Source organism: Mus caroli, chromosome 4 (genome assembly GCF_900094665.2).
Source record: "Mus caroli chromosome 4, CAROLI_EIJ_v1.1, whole genome shotgun sequence".
In the NCBI taxonomy this organism is placed as follows: domain Eukaryota; kingdom Metazoa; phylum Chordata; class Mammalia; order Rodentia; family Muridae; genus Mus; species Mus caroli.
The window spans coordinates 42,123,496-42,129,495 of record NC_034573.1 but is presented as its reverse complement, the minus strand read 5'-3'; positions in this window follow the sequence as shown (position 1 = coordinate 42,129,495).

Genomic DNA, 6,000 nt, shown 5'->3' with positions numbered 1-6,000 from the left:
TATGAGAATGGAAAATGGCTTATGTAACCCAGTGAATAACCTTGAATTCTCAATCCTCCTGCCTCTGTTTCTCAAGTGCTGGGATTACAGGTGTGTACCAGCATGCCTTGCTATTTTCACTTCCTGTTGAGATACTTGAAGCATTATTAATAGAATCTAGTAAAGAGGATCAGATTTGGTCCATCTCCACACTATCTGAGCTAAAAAATTTTAATATAATATTTTCCTTCATTTTTTGAGACTTTCATATATACATACAATGTTTTTTACTCATGTTAAGTCCCTACTCAAACTCCTCTCTCCTCTCTCTCTCTCTCTCTCTCTCTCTCTCTCTCTCTCCCTCTCTCTCTCTCTGTCTCTCAACTTACTGAATCCAATTTGTGCTGCTCATATACTCATGTGTGAAGGGTCTGGTCAACACCCCCTAGGGGGCACACCCCTAATGAAAACCTACCCAGAGACTCATAAGTCCCTCCCCCAGCAAGGCTGAAATTTTGATTGGCTTGCTCTTGTACCACACTTGTGCAGGTAACCGCAGCTGCTGTGAATTCAGTACTATTCATGCCCAGAAGATACTGTTTCTCTGTACTCTGGCTCATAGAATCTTTCCACCCACTCTTCCACAACATTCCCTGAGCTTTGGGTGTCACAGAGATGCTTCGTTTATGTCTGAGCATCCCACAGAATGCCTGTTTTCAGAGTTTGACTAGGCGAGCCTCTGTAGTAACCACTGTCCATTGCACAAAGCTTTTCTGATGAGGACTGCAGGCTGCATGAATGTGAATGTCCTCTGGGCTCCTTGATGTATCTGCTACTTTGTCTCCACTGTCCTAGACTGGGCTATCCTTGGTGCTGATTTTACCAGGCTTGTTTTTGTCTGATGGCCTCCCAGCTTTCCCCGTTGTGTGTGGCATTTTCTTGATTTTTAGAGCTAGAATAGCCTAGGCACACTCCCCCCCCACCCAAGCTGCCATTGCGGTGATCTCCAGCTGACAGTGAGCAGTGGTGTGGCTATGCGATCCTGGAAGGCACTGCTTGCAGCCTATGCTTAGCTTTCTGAGCACTGATGATGGTCCTGGCAGCAGCCACTGGAAACCTCTCTATAAATCCCTACCAGAAGCCTGTAGACTTTTTTGTGGGAGCCTTTAAATCAGTTTTCACAAAGTCCAACTCAGGGAAGAGAAACTTCATGGGTCTGACAGTAGAAGAGGTTTATTGGAGTGTTGATTTGGGGACTGGAGAAGCTGCTGCTGCTGCTGTGATAAAATATTTCCACTCCTTTTGCTTTTCTTTTCTCTTTTAACTTAATATTGCTATTTATCCACTTTACAACCCAGTGTCATCCCTTCCTCTCCTTCCAATACCCCCTCATGCATGTCCTCCCCCCATTCCACCTACTCCCATCCCACCACCCACATGAAGGTCAAGCTGCTCATCTGCTACATATCTGCAGGTGGCCGAGGTCCAACCTGGGCTCCCTCTTTGGTTGGTGACATCATGAGTTTTGCAGGCAAATGGATGGAACTAGAAACTATCATCCCGAGTGAGGAAACTCACACCCAAAAGGACATGCATGGAATGGACTCACTAATAAGTGGATATTAGACATAAAATACAGGATAACCATGTGATAATCAACAGACCCAAATAAGCCAAGTAATAGGGAGGGTCCAAGGGAGGATGGCTGAATCTTTCTCAGAAGGGAAACCAAAATAGATATCAGAGGTCAATGGAAGAAGGGAACTGGGTGGAAGAAGGCATGGGGAGGGGAGGAAGGGAAGAGTGGGTGAGATCATAGGTAGAGAGATCAGGGGAGAGAGAAGGGAGGTTGCTATCGAAGGGGGGCAATCTCTAGGACATGCCAGAGACCTGGGATGTGGAGAGGCCCTAGAGGGAGAGTTGGGGGAAGGAGTGAGGGACCAAAAGACGACAGAGACTTCAAAGGAAGACCAACAGAGTCAACTGACTTGGACCCTTGGGGGCTCCCAGCGACTGAATGAATTTCCTTTAGCTTTTTTTAATAGCTATAATCAGCTATTCATTCGAAAGTGACTTCTAAGTTGCCACCTTACCGGGAAGTCATTTTACTCTAGCCAGGAGAATCACAGGTAGTGAAACAGTATCATAATTTAGGAAAAGACCTTGAGTGGGAAGTGTAAAGTTTATTAATACCACAAACCTAGTAGTTTTAAAGAGCAAACAGAACTCTGGGTTCTACAATCCTCAGCATTTCACCATGTCTTCAGTTACTCAAAGTTTCTTCTCACTTGAAATTTCTCCATAACTTGGGTAAGCTCACCAAGGGAGGCAATGGTGTGATGTCAGCAATGATGGCGACTGGAGCTGAAGGCAGAGCACATGTTCAATTTCCAGTACCCAAACAAACAAACATGGAATAATTGCCATGTACAGATCACTTAGAGTGGATAATTCCAAAGTTAAATATGAACTAATATAATTATTAACTATCCCCATTGAAAATCAATATGCCCGGCACTGAATTAGGCATTTAATATAGTTTTCTGCTATGCTTCATAAAGTTGGTACACAGTGCCATTATTATTCCCTCTATAGGTGAGACAGACAGGCCCAAGGAAAGCGAGGTTGCAAACACACTGTACCATAGCTTTACCCAGTGTGGTGATCAGGAGCCTAGTTCAGTGCTTTGCACTGTACCTAGCTAAGGCAGGGCTTCTTTCAACATGCGATAGATGAAGGGCCACCTTGCTCACATGTTCTGGCATGCTTCTTTTGCCTGATTTCATGACTGGACCTTTGTTCTCTAGCAATGACCACTTCCATGGTGGTGACTTAGTGTCCTCTGCATTCTTTTTGTTTTCTAAGGCAGATCTTTCTCAGAATGTGGCTGCTGACTCAAATAGCATTGGCATCATTCCCTGTGAACTCGTTAGAAATGTAAGTTCGTGAACCCCTCTTCAGTCCACCAAATCAGAATCTCTGGACACGCGTACCAAGCAACTACCTTTCAACCAGCTTTCTAGGTGGTTCCCTGTGACTGTAAACCTGAGCATTGGTGTTTAAGAGCCTCATGCTATAGATGAATGCATTTTTGTCCCGAGGCTCACAGCATATAATGTGCTTGGGTGGATGGAAGAGCCATTTGCAATGAGTGGGAAGACACTAGCAGAAGTGAGTTTGGAGACAGAGAGTAACATTTGGCTCTAGGGTTTTAGACTACCTTTGCAATAGGCAGAGGAAGCTATCTGGGAGCGTGAGTTATCTCCTTCCCAGGCCTGGAGTTTCTGGGAAAAGACATAATTGGAGATGTAGGCTTCAGAGTGGTAGCTGACACCACAGAGAAGATGGCTCAGGAGAGTGGGGACCACCAACAGAGAGGTGGGCCATTGGTGTCTCCTTGGTGGCAGTGTTGATTCAAGAGAGCTGGGGAAGACTGTACTGGGAAATAGCTCGAGGACATTCCTTCCTGTGAGTGACTTGCATTGGAATGTTTGCCTCATCTTCCCCTCTGGACTATAAGCTCCTTAAAGGCAGGGACTGTGTAAACTTCAATAAGTCCCTCAAACAAAAGTCCATCGCGGCACTGTCTGTGAATAATCAGTGAATTCCCACCAGGGTTCTTTTGCAGAAATTCAATGTGATCAGAGCCACCAGTAAGACTACCACCCCGCCAAATCACTTATGTAATTTCCCAAAGGACACCACGGCAGATTAAAAACAAGTGAACAGATAAGGGGCACCCCGTGTAATCCACCGATATCCATGCTAATCACATTAATCAGAGCGAATTAATTACACCTGAAAACAGATGCAAAGTTACATTCCTTAGAAAAATCAATTCATTAAACTCATATTGGAATGCACAGTCAACAGGCCCCCATGTTTCAAAACTATCAGCCTGATTTGTGGCAACTTCTGATTTACTAACGAAACCGCTTAAAACATTTTTTAAAGGCAATTACAATTACTGTCTGCCATTTGACAGAAAGAAATCTTGTCAGCATTGTCCCCTTGTGTCAACTGTCACAATTTTCTAAAAATTTTGAGGCGAAAAATAGGCAGGCTCTACTATTTGCTAGCCTCGATTAGGGTTAATTCAATGTGTGTCTGCAAATAATAGTGTTTAATGTAATCTCTCTAATTACAGATAAAACGCATTTCCAGCCATGCTCATCACTGAAGGTATTTTGCAATAAGTTAAACTGACAGCTGCTTTCTGGAGGGAAGGCAAAAACAAGCCTTCCTTGGGGTTGTGTTGATTTTCTCTTGCTCTCTCGCTCACTCTTTTGCATCGAAGTTCAGAAAAAGATGAAACTAGACACTTTGGCTCTGGACACTAACTCAAAAATCATGGCACGCTCTCTTCCTTGGGGAATGCCCACATTTTTCCACTTCCAACCCTCATCAGTGAATGTCTAGTCTGAATTCACTCAAGGAGAATTTTCTAAGTGTTTTTTTTTTTTTTTCCTTTCCCTAAACCAGGTGTTGTGTTTGGTACTGGAGAGAATAAAAATGGCTCTACTAAACCCCACGACTGCCCATAAGCCAAGCTAAGCTTCCATTTACATTATACATGATACTCATCACCCGCGTGTTTCCAGGTTCTCCCGAGTATAACCATCCAAGTCAAGACATTTTGGATTGGGAAGATGGATCAGTAGGTAGGGTGCTCGCTGTGCAAACATGAGAACCTGGATTTGAAACTGGGCATGGTGGTGTGATTTCCAGGGCTAGAGACACAGAGAAAGGCAGCAGATCCCTGGAACTTGCTGGTCAGTCAGCCTAGATGGTTTGGTAAGCTCTGGGTTCAGAGAGAGACCCTGCCTCAAAAAAAAAAAAAAAAAGATGGAAAGAAAGTGGGTAAGATACCTGACGTTGACCTCTGACCTCCATCCACATGCATATGTGTACATATACATGAACATGTGAGTGGGCACACACACGTGCACACACACACATTTTCTAAAGGGTCAATGCATGTCTTTTTCAACCGCATCTGAAGAAACCTAAGGAAACCTACTACCTACTACTTCTTAGTGTCCAGCAACTTCAGTGTGGCCGAGCACAAAAAGTTAAGTCAGACTAATCAGGTTTTCTCTCTCAGGAATTGGGAAATGCCAAATAGGCTATCTTAGGGATAAATAAGAACATAATAAGAGAGAAATCATAAAACAGAAGGAAATGTTGAGAGGATACCAGCAGGTCTACAAGCTATGAAGAGGAAGATAGCACAAGGTCTTGCTCAATACTGAATGGATAAAGAACAAACCTGTGTGGTCTTAGACGCTTCCTCATTGGCTTCAGCTCTCAACTTGACACAGCCCAGAATCATCTGAGAGAGACTCCATCCTTAAAGCATCACCTAGATCAAGCTGGTCAAGGCTCTTGCATGTGGCAGATTGCCTTGATTTTTAACTACTGTAGGAGGGTCTTATATGCCAGTGAGTGGCATGGAAGAAGTCTAGTTAACTGCGAGCCAGAGAGTGAGCCAGCAAGCAGCATTTCCCCGTGGTTCTTGCCCCCATTCTCCTGCCCCTGACTTCCTTCAGTAATAGACTGTGACCTGCAAGTATAGGCCAGATAAATGCTTTCCTCCCCAAGGTGGTTTTGGTCAGTGTTTTATCACAGCATCAGAAAGCAAACTAAGAATAGAAATCCTGGTGGCTTATTTTTGGTATCTGCCAAACATGAGTGACTCATACAGAGCCACTGTCTTTATCACTCCTAAATCTTTCCCACCTGTCTTCCACACAAGCATTTTTGTTGCACCTTGTGTGTTGTTTGGGATACAGTTCTGCTCCAATACTCTGGTTTACCTCAGAGGCACTTTCCTCTCCCAGAAAGTCTACTGATCAGGTATCCACAGCCAACAGGCTAGCTCACAGAATCCCCAGGGACTCAATCCCTTCCAGCTCGCTTCCCTATGGTCTGTAGGTGGGACCTTTGTCTCTCCCGTCTAAGGTGGCACCCACAGTCCTGATATAAGGATGGAGAAGAAAAGGAAAAAAAAAAAAAGTACAC